Below are 20,523 nucleotides of genomic sequence, written 5' to 3' on the forward strand. Positions count from 1 at the left end.
AATTAAAAAATGATTCGATTTGGTTTGGCTAGAGTTTGATTTGAATTTATAATTTAAATTGATAGTTTGAATTCACGATTTGGTTCAGTTTAAATTCATATTTTGAATTGATTGTTCAAATTTTTGGTTAATGTTCATTGTTCATTGACAAAACAATGTTATTTTACTTAAATAATAAGCAAAATTATCAATTCGAGATGCATTCAAGCAGAATTGAGTTGCAAATTTGAACAATGAATTTCAACCAAATCAAGCTACGAATTTGAACCACATATTCAAACCATGAATTCAATTTGAACTCAAGCCAGATTGAGCTGAACATCTTTTAACTTGAGTTTGACTAGATTTTAAAATGAATCGAATCTTTTAGCTTGAATTAGACTTGAATTTGCTTAATTCAAATTCGAACCGATCCATCTTCTAAGATCTAGCGAACTTAATTCGTATCCAGTTCCACTTGTATTTCTAAATTTTTTGCCTATATTTAACTAAAATTAATATAAATTAAAGATAAAAAATATTTAATAAAAATTTAGGGACAAAATGTTATTTAATTAGAGGATTTTTTTTAATTTTATAAAAACTTAATAAATTTAACATAGAGAAAATAACTTTTTCAACTTAAAAAGAAAGAATTGTCTTTCCTCTGAATCTTGGGTGAAAACTAGTGTGTGTGTGAATATATATAAAAAATTCAGTTTATGATTTAGTTAATGATGAAAAACAATCTAAACTATAAACAATTTTTGTAAATTATTTTTTAAAAATTTATTAATTTAAATCAAATCATTTTATAAACTAATAAAAATTATAATTTTTTAAAAATTTAATTTATTTTTATAGTTTGGATGAAATTACGCTTATCTTTACGATATTGGCTCAACTTGTGGGAGTCTGTGAGGAGACAGATCGAGTATTTGTTGGAAATTCCAAGAAGGCTAAAACCTATATGACATGTTGGATTCTTCTATGAAGAAGAAAATCTAATTGACGTGTGGTTTTAAGGAGAAAACCTAAAACGACGTGCCATTTTATTGTTGCCCATCAAACAAAACAACTTGTCATTTTTACAAAGTACAATTCTGTAGAAATTAAACCAGTGTGTCAATTTTCAAAAGCACAATGTTTGTGCTAAACGACTTGTCGCCTCTTTAAGACCCATTTTTCAAAAAAATAAAAAAAAAATTTAGTTTTCTTAGCAAGGTATATAAAAATACCTTATTAACCATGCTATATACATATATTTTTATTATATAATTTATATATATAAATAATATTTTATTATTTTATTAAGTATTATTTTACTTTTAATTTAAAATTACTTAATTACATATTAGTATATCATCTATATATATTTAAATTATATATATATAAAATTTTATTGTAACCTGATAATGTTTGAGGCTGCTAAATCAACTACTACAAAATCAAATTCAGATATCTGTTGACTTGGAAAAATTATTTGACATAGTCACAACTTCTTGTACCATTCTAAAAGGACAAGAGAAGCTGAGACATCTCCTAGAATGAGGAGGAAATCCTCAAATCGATGCTTAGGATAAGGAAGACTAATTGAGTGTGGCCTGGCCGGGGAATTCAATGTCACCAGAGATCAGTGACAGGTGCATGTTTTTTACGATCATGAGAGTTGTACGAGAGACAATCCAACAAACTTAATCGAAAGCTCGAGAAGACGGCCAAACATTATGCTAATAGAAGTGGACATGTCCGAATATCCTGTCGAAAAATAGAGAACCGGAATTGAAAATCGGCTGATTCTTATACATAAAAGCCCGAATCGAAACCAACCATAATCAGTTCTTACCTAGAAATGACCGTCTTAGTTTAAGATAGGTTTTGATTCTTACCCAAAAACAACCATGCCTAAAAGAGACGAATTGAAACATCCTATATTAATTCAAACCTTTCTTAGTTCTGCCTGCAGAAATAGTAGCGGATAGCTACGTTATCTTCTATCATTCCTCCAATATTTGGGGCTCCCAGAGTGGATGGAAGCATCCAGCCACTCCAAGTTGCCTTCCCACTTTGGCCATCACTACTTGAACCTACTTACCATTGCACGCAGAAGTTCCAACCAAACGCCATTAGAATGTTCACTTTTTTTTTTTTTTTAAATTCCTATTAGTCGGAGAGTGATGTTTTAACAAAATCTCAATTCCATCATTATTATATTCAACATTTCATCATTTCTAGTCTTTTAACACATTTCAGAATAATCAAAAAGCGATTTCTAGTTTTTTCTTTGTAGGGTCTTTTGTGATTGGCTAATTACAAATTCAAGTTATCTGATATGATGCTCAATGCCTTGTTTTACAAGCTCAAGGATATGAGAAGAGCCAAGAACCAGAATTCAACCAACTCAAACTCTCACTCCTTGATTAAAAAAACAGTCAATTTCTTCTACTACTACAGCACAACTATCAAAACCAAAACCAACACCCCAAAAAAAAAAAAAAAAAGGAACCCTCAACCATTATCAGTTTCCAAGAATAGTTTTATTTTTTTCACCACAGAGATTAGCCCAAGTCATAAATTCTACAATTCTCCCACAAAAACAAAACCCTCAGACATCCATTTCCCTGACCTACCAAGAAAATCAACCAGACAAAGAAGACTCAAGAGAAGAACCACCAGGTCTGGTCCCATGATTGTCAGTTCATCTCTGCTAGCTGTAGCTGTCGTGCTACAATCTGGACCAAGTATAATTCTCCGCCAGATTATTCTTCTTTTTCACTGCTTGATAGCGGCAACCCGGAGCCACAACTTCTTGAAGATTATATTCCTAATTAGTAATTACAGGTATGACAAAGTTCTTGCTCTCAATCAGTCTTTTCACAGCATGGAGGCATGAATGGACGCTTGTCGCTGCAAAGCCAATTCTAATAATAGTGCGAAAGATAACGTCATTAATGTGGATAAGAAGTCTCCAGGGCCTTAAAAATGTCGGTGGGTTTGACCCTAGGTACATCTGGCAGTTCATATTATTATATTATATTGGTAACCTATCAATTTAGGTATTATGTTATAGATTATCTACTCAAACTTGATTTAAATTAAAATGGTATAAATTTTTTTTATCTTAATCCAATCTTTTAATATTTAAGTTGATCTGATTTGATCTGAATTAATTTGAAATTATTTATTGTTTTTCTTCATCAAAATATTTTTACCGTTTTAATCTTTTTATCAAATTACTCCAACTTACCATTCATAAATTACATAATATAACATTTTATATTATTTATAAATGGTATAAAATTTACATACTTAAACTTTTAAAACACGTTAATAATCTAAATAACCAAATCACATTTTTACTACTTAATAATAAAATAAAATATTTAAATAAAAATAAAAACTCATATAAGTCATTACAATTATATAAATATACAACTATAGACAATTTATAAAAATTTTAATTGTTGTTGATTTTGTCTTTCAACTTTTCTATAATTTTTCCGTAACAAATTATATTAAAATAATATTTCTTTAAAATATTCAAATCATTCATATCATGTTGAGTTATTTTTGTGTGAACAATAATACTGCTCGATTCAATTTTAAGTCATGTCGAGTTAATCGAAAATAAATTTCATGTCAGAAAAACTTAACTTTAACTTGATTTTTTTTTATATTATGTCGTGTCAAGTTAACGGGTCATATTGAAAAATGTTAGGTCTAATTTTGGGTACTTAGGTACCTTTAATTTGATTTTGGATTTGATTCTCGAGTTAATTTCGATTTCTTACAATGGTGGAACTGAAACTAGAATTTGCATGTTCCACCAAGTTTGGAAGCCCTACTAATCTTAAATTAGTTGGTTTTAAGTAGGAATTGAAATTGGATGTTAGGTGCTCGACTGTTTTGGTTTCCGTCGATTCTTTTGCATAACCCTATACTTTAATATGCCAAAGAACTTATGGTAAAAGTTTGATCACTCTCGATACATAGAAACAAAATGTCCAAGGGATGTAAATCCTAATAAAACTTTACTAATTAGGGTCAGGTTTATGATTTTCTTGCAAGACTCAATGGGGGCTTCGATCAAATAAGATTTCAAATTCTCATTAAGGAACTTCTATCCTTGAATGAGGTTATATCCATGGCTTAGGCAGAGGAGGCTAGAAGAGGAGTCAAAATTTATTATGAGTATTTGGAAAGCTCAACTATGATCCCAAAACAAAATAGCCAAGGATAAGAAGCTTCGTTGGCTCTTGACAAAGTGAAGATAGACCAATCTAAAACCATCCATAGGGACAACTTCTGATATACATTGCAAGATGGCAAGACACAATAGGAGCTATATTGGAAACTTTTTGGAAAACCTAACAAAGAGTAGGGCGAAAAGGGGAACAACACAAGAATTAAGGAGAATGGTGCATAATTGTCGCTCGAACAAAGGAAACAAAATCTTTAGAATAAAAAGGGTATTACCCTATTGAAAATTGAGTAGTTAAGACCGCTTCTGCGATCTTTGGACATACCATTACATGCAAGCGTATTAGCGTATTTAGGTAGGTTTCCTATTTCAATTGGATTAAATATCTTGAATGAAAATTTTATAATTATAGATTCAGGAGTAATTGATCACATGACTTATTTATCAAAAAAATTCAAAACATAACCACCTCGTTGGAGTAACAAAAAAATTATCATAACCAATAATTCACTAACTATCATCGTTGGTATAAGAGATGTTTAAATTAGACCTTCACTCATTCCTAAAAATGAATTTTATGTCCCAAAATTTTCTATCAACCTTCTCTCAACAAAATCTTACTTATGGTTCATGTTGTAATGTGATTTATAACCCTACCAATTGTGTATTTCAAGACCAAAATTTATAGAAGAAGATTGGACCTGCTAAGGAATAGGACAAGTTGTATTGCTACGAGCCACCTAGTAGCTTGAATATTGTCAAAAGAATACCGTTTTTCTCCTCTGAACAAAATCAATCTAACAATCTAATAAAGAAAAGGTCTGCCTTAATCATCATAAACTTGGATGCCCGTCATTCTATACTCTTAAAACATTGCTTTCTTCTTCATTTAAAAGACTAGATACTGTAAAGTTTTCATTTTGATGCGTGTAAATTAACCAAACAAAAACATTTAATATTTCTAATTAGAGATAGAAGAAGTTTGCTTTCCTTTTATTTAGTTCATATCGATATTTGGGAACTTTTAAATATAGCTAATATTTATGGAGTGAAAAGGTTTGTACCCATTTATTAATGTTTGCTTTTGGAGTCTTGTAAATTTTTCTACTTAAAACACAATTTGATGCAAGTACTCACCCAAATTTTCGTACCATGGTGTAAACTCAATTTGATGTTAAAATCAAACAATTTAGGTTTGATTATGCTAAGGATTATTCAATCAATTTTTAATATTATCTTTTCAAAAGGATAATTCATGAGTCATCTTGTTTATATACTGCTTTGACAAATAGGGTTGTCGAAAGGAAAAATAATCTCCTCAAGGGGAAGTTGTTCTTACAACCACACAACTTCTATTTTGCTTACTATCTAAAGTCTTACATCTTCAAAGTCCCATGAACATGCCTTTCCATTTTTATTCTGGTTTTTGTACCATAGATCACCTCACTCTCAAAATATTTGGGTGCTCCTTCAAACACGTTCATAGTCACAACAGGGAAAAACCCAATCCCGGTGTCCTTGAGTGTGTGTTTGTGGTATAATCTTTCATACAATTGGGATATAAATGTTATCACCCACTATCTAAAAAATTTTATGTCTTAGCAAATGTCATCTTTCATAAAAGTAAATCTTACCTTCAGAAGGGGAATTCAATCATTGAAGATAAGGATATCGATTCATGAAATTCCCATCTCATAAATCTTTCTTATCTTCCCTCTTCATCCAAACACATTGTGTTGGCCAAGCCACCTGTACCTCAGTCTCTAGTCTCGACTGAGTCACAACACAGTGAGACAACACTTGTGGTTGCTTCCAATGATAGGACGGTTGGTCAACTGTACTCAAAAGAAGAAAGCTTTAGTTCTTGAAACTGTGCAAATTCAAAATTTTATGTAAGTCCAGAGAATAAGGTGACAATTTCTAACTTTTTCTTCACATACTTAATCAGATCTTAATTTGCCTATTTCCATTAGGATATGAACCAGAAAATGCAGAAAACTACTATTATACTCACTTTCTTATGTAGTTTCATTTGAACTGTTTTCACCATCGCACTAGAGTTTTCTGGTAAGTCTGAACAGTATTCACATTCCCGCTACTCTAAATTAGGCATTGTCCAATGATTATTAGAAACAAGTTATGAATGTACACATGGAGGCTTAATAAGACATTGGAGCTAGTGAACCTGCCTGTAGAAAAAAAGATTGTGGGACGTGAAGAGGTCTACACTGAAATATGGTGTCAAGTTCTAATGTTGAAACAAAGCTCTGAGCAATAACTCAAAGACATTTGTGAGCTTATGTGGTTAGAAGATTATTTTGGAAGACTTGAAGATTTAATGGGATGGTCACTAAGATTGTTGTGACAACGAATTTGCAATTAGTGTAGCATATAACCTAGTGCAACATGACTGAACAAAAGTGTAAAGTAGGTGGTCAAACACTTTAGTAAAGAGAAGTAGAAAGGTGGGTTGTTCTTAACACCTTATGTGTCTATAAGATGTCAACTCACATAGGTGTTTAGAAAGGGATTGAGTAACACGGTATTTCAAACAATTGTATCAAAGCTGGGAATAAAAAAAATATACATTATTCACTAGCTAAGGAAGAGTGGAAAAATACAAAAAGAGCGAATTTAGGAAAAAGAATCAATTGTAATTATTTTGGTAATTATGTTGTTTCCTTTCTGTAGATGTGTCTGTATAAACTCAACCCTAATCAGAGGGAAAAATACAATAGAGAGAAAACAATTTCTTCTTCTGATTTCTTTCAACTAACAAATTCAAATATATAAAACAAACAATAAGAACTCGAATATCATCCTACCATGTAACTGGCAACTCATTTCCTGATGAAGGTAACTCCTTTATGAATACTTCCTGCCAACTCTTTCTTTGCCTTTTCCAAGCTGGCCCTGTTCTCAGTTTGCAACAAAGTAAGTCTTTCAAACTTTCAGTACAATGAGAATAGGTTTTTGCAGTTACAAGGAATAACATAAATAATAAATAATTAAACAACAAAACAAATTCAGACCTCTCATACTCATTCATGAGGCCAAGTGAGTACATTTCCTCAACTCCATAACGGCCAAGCCAAACTGTTTATGCAAAGAAAGGCAGTTCAGTCACCTATATAAAGGCAACAAGCATGGTCATAGGTAAACACTAATTTCACAAGGCAATATGGCTGTAGAGAGGAAAATTCTTAGGATATGCTCTGCCAAAGAAGGATTCATTTAAAACCTGAGAAGCCACATATGCACATTCAACAATATTGGCATCCCCTCTCAAGCCCTGCAGACATGCATCAGCAAATTTGACAGCAGCATATGCCTTTATTTTTTATCCACATTTTCCATGGTCACAATTTGTGCTAACCACTTGATAGCCCAAATTTAGCAAGGGAAGAATGGATAAAATTGGAAGAAAAGGTGAAAATGTTATGACATTTAAACTACTAACCATTGATAGTATAGCAGAACCAGTACCTGCTTTTGCCTGCAATATCAACAATAGTTACTCAACTACAATTTTACCATACAAATAATAAATTGGGTTAAGAACAACACTGAATTACAAAGAATTTGGCATAGAAGTATCAATTGAAGTGCAAATTGTAGTGATGTGAACATATATTATATGTCTATTTATAACTTGAGCAATGTTCCACAGAGCATGCCCCAAAGAAAAAAAAGAGTCTGTCTTGATCATCTTTGAAATTGACAAAAAAGTGGCCATCTCAACAAAGATTACCTTCCACTATATGTGGTAAAACTGCTTCATGGAATAAAATCATAAATTTGTCAATGTCTTGACAAAAATACCATCAAAATGGTCAATATAAAATTCAAACATTTAATAAGAATCAAAACTGCAATTCATTGACAAATTATGATTTCATTGTATGTGGTAAAACTGCTCAATGGAAGAAAAACAGATTGTTACTTATTGAAAATTCATAATAACAGGGTCAGGTAAAGAGTGTGGCAAAGGATTAATGTCTTCATCTTACATAATTCTGCCTTGAACTGGACTAGATGATAAAGATTCATAATAACATGATCAGATAATGCATCGAAAGAGTCAGGCAAAGGATTAATGTCCTTCACCCTACATAATTCTGCCTTGCACTGGATTAGATAATGCAGCCAGTCCCAACAATCATAAAAGCTACAGAATCCGTTTAATCAGTCTCTACCAATTTTTAGAATTGCACTGAAATCACTGTTTGCAGTTAAGTAAGGTAAATGCAAAGTCTGCTAAAAACAATTTTAGGTCTTAGGCAAAATTCTAACATTACGTCTTTTCATATATGATGAAAAAAGTTTATATAATGATAAATAATTCATTTTTTTGTTCAATAAAATTATGTACACTTATAATAAGTATCGATGATGGTGCGTTACCATGTGAGTTGGTGATTTTGAATTAAAAATAAAGTAACACTTAATTATATGGTAACACCTCATCATTGATACCCAAATAGATACTCATTATAAGTGTATGTAGCAATACTCTTTTTGGTTAGTATATAATTACATGCAAACACGCTAAGTCCTTGAAATTGGAAAAAGGAAAAAGCATATTGAATTTGATGATAATTGTTTTTCTAACATATATATATATATATATGTCCTCCATAAATTTTGTAAGGACCATGCTTAAATGCCATCATCATTATTGAACAAAAATGGTATTTGGCAAATGAATCCAATGATATTCAAGTATAGTCATTAAAATAAATATAAGGACATTCTTACCAAAGAATTGTTGTTTTAGTGTGTGTGTGTATATATTTGCATTGTGTTCATGTTTTCTTCTCACTAGATCTTCAATGAAACCATTTTTTTATATAATTATAACTGTTGTTTTAGGAGAATAGACAAATGAGAAATTTAATTGAAGAAAACAATTCAACTTTAGTCTGAATCTTGAAGAGAGAAAAGCTTGGAAAACAAAGTTAACTAACATTTTGTTTCTAAATTTGAAAATTTTCTACGGAAATAAATACATAAATATAGAAGTTTAATTTTAAAAGTCCAAAGCAAATAATTAACTAGTGTCTTAAATAAGAGAGCCTTAAATGGAAATAAAAAGTTCCATTGAATGTTTAAAAATGGGGGCCTTAATTCAAGGGAAGACCTTATTAAACAAGGTTTTAACTAAGAGACACCTAAATGAAATAATAAATATTCAAGTCAGTGTTAGTAAATGAGGGCCTAAATTCAAGAGGAGGGCTAACTGCCTAAGATAATTTACTCACTAGCCTATCCCTTGAGCCCCTTTGAAGGTATTCAAGTATTGCAAAGGTTGAATTGTAGAAAGCTACACTCATCATAACAACCATACATATTTCTAGTGAATTCTACCTAGTGCCCTTTACAGCCTCATAACTCCAAACATTTTATTTACTGGTTTATTTTTGTATAGATTAGCTACACATAATTTTGTATGAGTCTTACAAACATACAAATAAACAGAAAGGAACTTGCAATTAAATTATTCCTCAGAAGGGTTTTCCTTTTAAAAATGAGATAGATTAAATAAACCCAATATTTGAACCTTTATAGTTCAAACATTCTCCAAATGCAGCTATCTAATAGTCGTTAGAGCTTAGAGAATGTCCATAAAAGTTTGGTTTAGTGCAATACAAATGTATTCAAAGGCATAAATTGAGCTTTATGACCTCACATCTGTCAAGAAGTCTTCTTAATTCTGGGAAAAAATGACCCCACAGCTATTAAACAAATTGCCTAAATCGCCCAAAGCTAACAATTGGAGAAATAACACATTCTCTCTTAAAGGAGTATGGTCTGCTGCAATGTGATGTTACCTCTACTAATACCAATATGATTCAAATTTGCGAGTGTAATGACATTATGTTAGGAACCAACTCTTATTCAACTAAAACAAAAAATTAAAACACAAAAATATAATAAACTAAAACTATTTCATTTATCAAAAAATTACAATGATAAACCGAACAATTCAAGGAGTTTGGGACCTCCCATTCCAAATAATTTGAGAAGTCTGGGACCTCTTATTTTCTGGTCATTCGAGGCCTCAGAGCCCTCCCACAATCAGCCAAGATTGGCTACCCAACTAACAAACCCTAATATCTTTTTCCTCTCCTTTTTTGAAACCTAAAAAACATATTTATAATAGAGATTTACCATTAGATTGAGGATAAGTGTCCCAATCCTAATAGTTTTCTATCTTTCAAAACCACCCTGTCCTCAAGGTCGGTAATTTTTTTCATATATATTTTTAAATTTTTTTTTTCCTTTTGGCCAATGTGCCCCACTCATTCCCCTACCTTTTCTTTTCTTTTTTATAATTTTGCCACTTGTCTCCTATTTTACAATTCTGCCATCTGTCCACAACTATTTCTAGCCCACTGTTTTGTATTTACCATTTTTTTCCTCACTGTTTATAGTTGTCCCTTCTCTTTTCTTTAATCTTTTTTTCCTCTCTCCTCCTTTCTTCTCTACGTTTTCCCTCTTCTGTCTTCTGTGATTTTTTTCTTTCCATTTTCTTCTACGTAGTCTTCTATTTTCATTTTCTTCGCTTTCTTCTTCTTGTGTTTTTTGGCATTTTGCAACATGTACCCACCGACTCATTTCTCCTGGTGATGATTCATCTTCAAATCAACCTCTTCTGTTAACATTTCCGGGGACTCTTCACTTTTCCGGTCATTGTCTATCTTCCCCGGTAGATCGAATGCTCTGATACCATTTTGTTAGGAACCCAACTCTTATTCAGCTAAAACAGAAAATTAAAACACTAAAACATAATAAACTAAAACAATTTGATTTGGGACTTTTCATTCCAAATAATTCGAGGAGTCTGGAACCCCCCATTTTTTGATCATTCAAGATGTCGGAGACCTCCCACAATCAACCAAGATTGACTGCCCAACTAACAAACCCTAATATTTTTTTCTCCTGTCTTTTGAAACCTAAAAAACATATTTATAATGAAGATTTACCGTTGGATTGAGGATCAGTGTCCCAATCCTAACATAATGAAGATTTATCGTTGGATTGAGGACCAATGTTCCAATCCTAACATTTTATGTTAGGATTGAGACACTGATCCTTAATCCAATTGTAAATCTCTATTATAAATATGTTATTTAGTTTTCAAAAGAGGGGAGAAAGAAAAAAATATTAGAGTTTTATATTTGGGTAGCCATCCTTAGTTGATCTAGGGAGGTCTCCAACATCTCGAATGGCCAAAAAAAGGGGTCTTGGACTCCTCAAATTGTCTGGAATAGGAGGCCCTGAGCTCCTCGAATTGTTCGGCTTATTTTTATAATCGTTTGATTAATGAAATAGTTTTAGTTTATTATGTTTTAATGTTTTAATTTTCTGTTTTAGTTGAATAAGAGTTGAGTTCTTAACAAAATGGTAACAAAGTATTTGATTTAGTGGGAAAGACAGACGATGACTGGAAAAGTGAAGAGTCGTCGATTTAGTTGGTATATGCTGGAAAAGTGCCAAAAAAAAAAGAAAAATAAGAAAAAGAAAACGGAAAGAAAAAAATTAAAGAAAAGAGAAGGGACAACTGTAAAAAGTGGAAAAAATAATAAATGCAAAACATTGGGTTGGAGACAATTGTAGACAAATGGCAAAATTGTAAAATAGGGGACAGGTGACAAAATTATTAAAAAAAAAAAGAAAAGAAAAGACGAGAATGAGTGGGGCATAACAGGTCAAAAGAAAAAAAATTAAAAATACATATGAATATATATATATATATATATATATATATATATATATATACCTTGAGGACAAGATGGTTTTGAAGGGAGGGAAATGTTAGGATTGAGACACTTGTCTTCGATCTAACGGTAAATCGCTATTATAAATTTGCCCTTTAGGTTTCAAAAGAAAGAAGGAAGAAAAAAATATTAGGGTTTTATATTTGAGTAGTCATCTTTGGTTGATTTAGGGAGATTTCTGACACCTCGAATGGCCAAAAAATAGGAGGTCCCGGACTCTTCGAACTATCCGGAATGAGAAATCTCGAACTCCTCAAATTTTTTTGTTTATCTTTGTAATCTTTCGATTAATGAAATAGTTTTAGTTTATTATGTTTTAGTGTTTTAATTTTCTATTTTAACTAAACAAGAGCTAGATTCCTAACACATTATAAAAGAAGAACTAAAGTTATAAGCTAGGTAAGCCATGTCAGGAAATTCATCCTATGTTCCTATGTCATATTGACATCAGGTACACCAAATATTCACCAGTCAATCAAGCTCTAAATCATAACAAATAGTAAACCAACAGGAAGAAATATCTTTGAGCATTACTGGTAGTCCAAGATAGATAATCTCAAAATACATATCCACCATAAATTTAACAATATATATATACATAAAGAAAATTTCATCATCATACCTCAACAACTTCAGTTCCGCCATTCTGAATACGGTCTGTCAAATAATCAATTTCTTCAAGGGTGAAAAAGCATGGTGGTTTAACCTGTATATAGCAAGACAACAATGGATACACAAAGAAATTAAGAAAACAAAACCGAAACGTAACAATCAAAGGATTTACAAACAACATTTCACATATTTCAAAGTGTAAACTCTGTCTTATACCTGAGATAGAAGAGGTAAGATAGTAACCGCTGTATGACCCCCGACAACTGGAACATCAACATCCCTAGGATCAAGACTCAAGACTTCTGCCAGCAACAAGCCCCAGAGAGTATAATAAAAAGATAAAAGTTAAAACCGCTGTAGTCTATAATGGATTATAGGAAATCATACAAAAGATTAATGTAGGGAAGGAACCCAACCAAGCACATATCTTTCATCAACTTAAAACACCAACAGGTTGCATCCTGCAACTCGTGAGGTTGAGAATTGCACGATTTTAAGCCATAAACCATTTGATGGCTCGAATTATGTCATTCAAGCAACATTGACCAGAACTTGGGAAATGTATAGCTTAAGATTTCAGATACCACCATACATCGCGATTCAGTGCAGAAGCATCTAGAGCATTACTAGCCAAATTGTTGCTTCATACAAACATTACACAAAATTGTTCTGGTAGGTAATGAATTGCTTCTCCCTACACTACAAAGAAAAGATCAATTCTCCACTGAGCTCAGAAGCACAGCTCTGAATCCCAACTGGAAGACGCATGCTCTTTAATTATCACAACTGATACTGATTGCAAACAAAGCAAAATTCTGAATGATGTATTTGAAGCTTGGCCGTTAAATAGAATAAGAATTATAAATCAATGGCATAATCAGCTTGTGGGGCATACCACAAAAGTGTGGGCTCTAACAACATCAAGCATTGTGACTCCCAAAAGTCAGTTTGAATCATAGGTGCCAGCTTTCTTGAAAACCTCGGCTGCAATTGGAACTATTGAATTAACAGGATTACTAATCAAGTGACAATAGCTTTTGGGGAGCACTTTGCAAGTCCTTCACAAAGTGTCTTAACAATTCCAGCATTAATGTTGAATAAATCATCCCCAGTCATTCCAGGTTTCCTAGGAACACCGGCTGGAATGATTACAAGCTCCATGCCTGTAAGGGAATCCTCCAATTGTTGTGGCCCCAAAAATCCACGTACCTAGAAATCGAACCATATTTTATATTTAAATTAAAGCATTCGACACTCCTAATAATCACAAATCAATTCTGCACCTACCCATAAAATCTACAACTTCTTAGCTGGCAATCTCAAAACAATTTCCTACAAATTAAAATCATTAACGATAATCAATAATTGAGGAGAAATAACATACAACAGCGCCAGTGTCCATGCGGCTGACATCAGCAGTAACGCCGGGAATGTTGACCACATCATAAAGATGAGGAACTGAAACCAACGGATTCATCTTAATCAACATTGCGAGAGGTTGTCCAATTCGTCCAGCTGCTCCCACTATCGCCACTTTGAATCCTGGGGATCCACCTTTTGCCATGCAATTCTCCCACACCAAACCGGAAGTCTCCACCGTCTAAAAATCAATTTTCAAAATGAATTTCAGCATCAACAACCGAAATAACAAAATAAAGAAATAGAGAAACAGATCATAGGTAATAACTGACCAGAAGATTAGGAGGATTGAGATGAGCTGCGAGTCTTGCAATTCGTTGATTGACTTGTGAAATGGGCTGCATGATTCTCGTGCTCTAAGTTTGCAGAAAGTTTAGTTATGTACTTTGCTGGGATGCGGAAGCTGAGAAATTGAAACTTATGTGAGCTTACAAGAAATTGACTGAAGGCTGGAAATTGCGACAAGAGATGCAAGCACAACAGGGTCGATTGAATTGCGATCCGTGGAAATTGATCTTATCCTCCACGTCACTTCCTTTTCACAGTTAGATAGGTATGAGTAGGCTAGTCGATCGAGCTTATTAAATTGGGACTGATTTGTTCGAGTTCAGAACTTCACGCCGGTTGTTTGGGAATCAGATATTGTTTGCGCAGGCCAAGAAAGTTTACTAAAATATATTGGGCTCATTTTTAACCTGTTTATGTAACTTTAAAAATCCGTAAAACATTCTAAAAATCTTTTACAAATTTAAAAACAAGACAAATACACCACTAAAAGCCTCTGTTCATTCTTTACTGCATTTTTATTCGGTGTCCTTCTGCTCATCTGTCACTGATTCTCACTCCCATTTTGCTTTGTAACCAGTTTCTTCTCCATTCTTATTCTTCATTTCTAGCTCTCACTCTGTTATTTCATCGTCCTTTTTCTTCTTTCCCATTTCAATAAATAAAAATAAAAATATATCAAACACAGTGGTGGGATCAAACTTTGAACTAATGTTTTCAAAACCAGAGAAGTATGTTGTCTCATTGATTTATGATTCAACCAATCTGATCAGAAATTAGTTGATTTAATTTATTATTAAATTACAATAAATTTTTTAAATAATATCAAATTAACTAACAGATTTTGCTTAAAAATTTGTAAAACACAAAATCAATTAGGATATATAAACCTATAGTGATTATAATATATCATTTCTAGGAAGTGATAATTATTCACCTGATTTCAATGAGAAAATTAGATGAAAAAATGTCTCCATCTTAGGATATAGAAAAAAAAATATAATTTTGTAAGTTATTAGTAACTTATTACCTATAGAAGACATTTCAATAGATCTGAGATATCTTTTTTTTCATTTTATTTTTGAATTTATGTTTTATTTACAGATCTTTAGAAATTCATTAAATCTAATACAAAATAATCAAATTACTCAAAAATAATTAAATTCTCTAAAAATACCCTAAATTTAGTTTTGACTAGTTTATCTGATTCATCGATTTTGATTGACTTTGACTGAGTTAACAAATAAACCACTTTTTAATATTAATAAGATCAGATTTGGAGTTGGTTTCTGATTCAATCAGTTGAACTAATTGGTCAAGTCCAATTTTTAAAATAGTGCCTTGAATAACAATAACTCGAAAACTTCTTTCGCTCCATGTATGACCAAGGGGTCATCACTTTCAACATCTCTTTAATCCTAGCTTATATACCACCCCTTCTTTAACTGTTTATCTTTCTCTTATAAGATTATGATTGTATTTGCCTTCTTTGTGATTCTTTTATGGATTTTCTCATTTGGGTTTCTGCTTTTTGACATTAGAAGGCTATGTGTTTGTTATGATATATAGAATATATGTGTGAGAAATGTAATTTTATCAAACAATTGTACAATTGGCTCATTCTTCTTTTTTTTTGCCAAAGGATTTATTCATACCCAAAGTTTATTGTTTTCTCACTTCTCACCCATTATTTTTCAAAAACCTGAATACCCACCCTAGAATGTTAAAATTTACTCGATCAATTAGTTTTAGAGGTAAAATCGTTATTTAACTAATAATATATTAAAAATAATAATATTTTATCTCATTTTGTCCCATAAACCCTAAAACTAATAATGTCCCCCCTAGGGTTTCATTTTTAACCTATTTTTCTTCAGTGACCTCCCTCTAGCCATGACCTCTCTTCTTTGTTGTCGACCTCCCTCTAGCTATGACTCCTTCCTCTATCTTTGCCTCTGACAAAGATGAATTGTCTTCATCTTCGTCCCTGATAAAGATGATTCGTCTTCTTTAGAGGCAAAGATGGTGGAGGGAGTCACGATCAAAGGGAGGTCAGCGAAGGACAACAGAGGTCACGACCGAATTTTAGTCAACGAAGAAGAATAGATTAAAAATGAAAACCTAGGAGGGAAAATGTGATTTTTCAAAATTAATCATGAGGGAAATTGTAAGTTTTCTAAACTAATGAGAAAATGAGATAAAATTTTATTATTTTTAATATATTATTGGTTAAATGATAATTTTACTCTTGAAACTAACTGATTTAGTTAATTTTAACTACCTATGGGTGGATGTTTGAGTTTTTGAAAGATAAATGAGTGAAAACTTTGAAAAGACTAAACTTTGGGTGGGAATAAGTCCTTTGGCCTGTTTTTTTGGCTTGTTTTTAAGAATTTTGTTGATGAATATTTAGTTTTGCATTAATGCATGTTCCTTTTATGAGGGAATTGCGTTTGTAAATCAATTGCTGCAACTTATTATTGTTTTAGTTCGAGGTTTATTTTCTCTAGACTCTACTTTGTGTGGTTGTTTTGATTGGTTTCTTGAGTTTTAAGAAAACACCCTAATATAAACTTAGTAAAATCTTATTTGGTCTTGGGTTTAAACAACTTTTATTCAAGTTTGAACCTAATAACTCAATAGACAATTTTTTTTGTCTAGGATCATCTAAGGCCTAAATTTTGTTTGACTCAAAACTGAATTTTTAGGACTAAACAATCAGACCTCGGCCTTGCCCGACCCAATTGACAAACTTAGTTATAAGACTTAAATAAGTGATAGAAAAATAACAATTATACTTGAAAAATGTGTTGATGGCTGTAGTACAAGTAATGTTAAAACAGGTATGTATAGTTGAACCCAAATTGAGTTGACTTGAACTTAAAAGTCGGCTTGGTTTGATTTACCTTAACTCAAATTCATTCAAATTGAGCTTAAGTTGAGTTCAAGCCAAGAGAGTCAATTAGTTTATGGAACCAAATCAAACTTGAGCTAGATGGAGTTCTATTTGGTTTGGCTCACAAGTTAGACAGACAGCTTAAATTTTTTTAAGCTTGCTTGTGACTCAGTTTGAGTCATGTCGAATAATTATAAAAACATTGGTTTTTTGTCAATGAGTTATAAACTTGAGTTGTAAATATGAGCCAATCAACATTAACTTGACATTCCATTTGTAAAACTGATCCTTTTTCAAACACCAGCCCATGAGACATGGTCTTTTTGACATACCTTAGAATTCTTTTACAAGCCTACCATTGTAGAAGGGTTGGCCTTTGGAAAAATTGACTTATTTAGTTTACAAAAAATGCCAAGTCTAGTCTAGTCAAAGTTAAATATTGCAAGGCTCCTATCACACTTTTATACATGGTAGGTTGCTCAAATAGGTCACTATCATTAGGAAATAACTTTATGCCAATGGAAAAGTGTGTGTGAACAAGGCTTGGCTTAAGTCTTATTTGGCTTATGCAAGCAAGTCTTCAACATACTTGATGTGACAAATGTGGAATCCATGTGAATTTCTTGTGACTTTAAAACTAAGAAAGTAGTGCAAAGGCCCTAAGTCTTTGAGAACAAACTTATCATTAAAGTAGGCTATTAACAGTGAGATTAATTCATTATCATTTCCTATGATTAGGATATCAACAACATAATAGATTTCAATCTCTGTAAACAACATAGTCAAGAACATATGCAATCCTATTTTTGTCTCTATAAACAAAAAGGCTTGCATTTGAGATTGAGCACACAAACCCTAGGTAATCAAAGTAGATTTCAATCTCTCAAACCATGCTCTAGGAGCTAGTTTTAGTCCATATAATACTTTCTTTAGTTTACACACTAACTTCCTAGATTAGGTATAGAGGTAGAATTTTTAGTAGACATATTAGGCATGTCATCTGATTGGTTTGAGTAAAACCCTTCAGGTTGCATAAATCGAGATTCCTCTAATTCCCCATTTAAAAAGGCATTGTTGATATCTACTTTCTTGATTTCCTGATCAAAATGATCTACAATACTAAGTATGATTCTTATGGTGGCAACATTTACAATAGAGCTAAAAGTTTCAAAACATTTTACCCAGGGTGTTTGTTGAAACCCCTTAGTAACATGTCTAGCTTTGTATCTTTTACATTGTATTTTATCCTAAAATCCCATTTTTTGTTTACAACATTCATATTTTCAGTCGAAGGAACTAAAGACCAAGTTTTATTGCTAAGTAAAGCATCATACTTAACCGGCATGTTGTTTTCCAATCAAGGTCTCACAAAGCTTTAATATGTGTTGTTAGCTAGAAAGGTACTATGTTTTGTGGATTTAGATCTAGTTATCATGGTATAAGTGTTAGTGGTGACATAATACGGTAATATGGACTAGTTTGTGGGAAAATTTGTTAGATCAATAAGAAGATAAATTGTTAGAGGAAAGTAAGATGCAGTAGCTATAAGGTTGGTGTTTGATGGTAAAGACTGTGATGCCATGGTTCTTGTTCATACTTAGGTAGACCTATTTCTAAGTTGATAGTTGAGGGTGACTAAGAGGACATGTATTGGATTGGCTAAATGTATGAAGAAGATTTGGTATTAGATGTTAGTTTATGGCTTGATTGGGGGATGATACAAAACCAATATCTATGATGTAGTGAAATTTTTTCGTTGATCCACATAGTTATTAGGTGTTTTGGACTGACTACCTAATTGGAAGGATGATGTTGACCAGTGTAAAGATAGTGAAAAGGATTCAAAGATTGATTTAGAACTAAGAGTAAGTGACCCTTTAAAGGCAGAATTAGTTGAAAAAGGAAAATTAGATTCATCAAACTTGACACTTTGAACTATATATATCCTAGCATTTGGATCAAGACACTTGTAGCCTTTGTGAAATAAATTATACCCTAGAAAAACATTTTGTTATGTAAAACTGAAATATTTTTTTTATGGTAGGGTCTTAGAAATAGGTAAACAACATAAACTAAAGACCTTAAGTGTAAGATAATTTGGGATTTCAATAATAGAAATAGAAAAGGTGATACAAAGTTTCAAACTAAAGAGTGTAATTTGTTGATGAAGTAAACATAAGTTAAGAATGACAACTACCAAAACTTAAGTGGAAGACTAACTTATGCAAGTAAAGTGAGATCAGTTTCTACAATTTGCCAATATTTCCTTTCAACTTTTCCATTTTGAAGATGAGTATGTAGGCAAGGGCGCCTAAAAAATATTCCTAATTTGCTTATAGTGTAAAACCCCTCTTCAAATACATATTTCTATACAGAATATGACCCGAAGATACTTACACTACTTGCTTCCGTAATTCATACAACAGAAATATGATATGACATTAAACACTTAACTTAAATGCATGCAAAAAGGTGCAACTGAAAAATAATTGAAATACCTTAATTTATTAAATCATGTACCTAGTGTTTGAAAACTCAATCTTTATAAATTCAATGCATAAAATATCCATGTAGTATTAAGTAGAATATCAAAATACATGAATATCAAATAAACTAGGAATAACTATTTTGCCCCTTGCCCTTATGTAACTGCTCGATTAGACCGTTGGCTCCCCGTATTCCATACAACTCACTTTTATTTGTAAAACCACAAAAAATGAATATATGAGTGAAAAAGCATTAGGTAAGTAAGTGACATCTCAACGTCCTACAATAAGCATAAAACTAAAGTTGGTGTTCCATCTTTGAATCTCAATGTGGATATAACTTGGCACCTTCATGCCATAAACATAGGTCATTCACAAAAACTACAAAGGCCTAAGCTAATTTTAGCATATCTAATGCCCTAGTGAAAGCAATGTGACATATCTAATGTCTACTAATTATTGTGCTTTGTGCACATACCTACTGGAATATCAAACTAACTAACTATGATACCCTGATCATAAGAAAAAATTAGTCATAGTTCTCTTTTACTACATACGCATAACTATGAGACTGCAAACTGAAAAACCATCCTCAGATGGTCCTTATCACAGGTATGTATATAATGCATCCAACTAACCATGTGAGGAACTAACTGATGTGTCACTATCTCTTACCATGCATTCTTGGATTGAACTAAACTATATGACTCATTCACCTTAGCGTCAAATATATGATGCATCTCATAGGTATCTATCTCTCATATGGATTTATTGTTTTAACATATCTTGTTACTTATACACACAACTGGTAGCAATTTAGATATACACCACTTTTCTTAATGTTATTAATTTTTTATTTGAATT

At 32.1% G+C, this 20,523-nt stretch overlaps 1 pseudogene; it reads right to left on the reverse strand.

Moving 5' to 3' along the window:
* Positions 1 to 5,391: 5,391 nt before the first annotated feature.
* Positions 5,392 to 14,718, reverse strand: LOC123221759 (annotated as a pseudogene).
* Between the last annotated feature and the right edge of the window lie 5,805 nt (positions 14,719 to 20,523).

The sequence above is a fragment of the Mangifera indica genome, chromosome 1 (genome assembly GCF_011075055.1).
Source record: "Mangifera indica cultivar Alphonso chromosome 1, CATAS_Mindica_2.1, whole genome shotgun sequence".
NCBI lineage: Eukaryota > Viridiplantae > Streptophyta > Magnoliopsida > Sapindales > Anacardiaceae > Mangifera > Mangifera indica.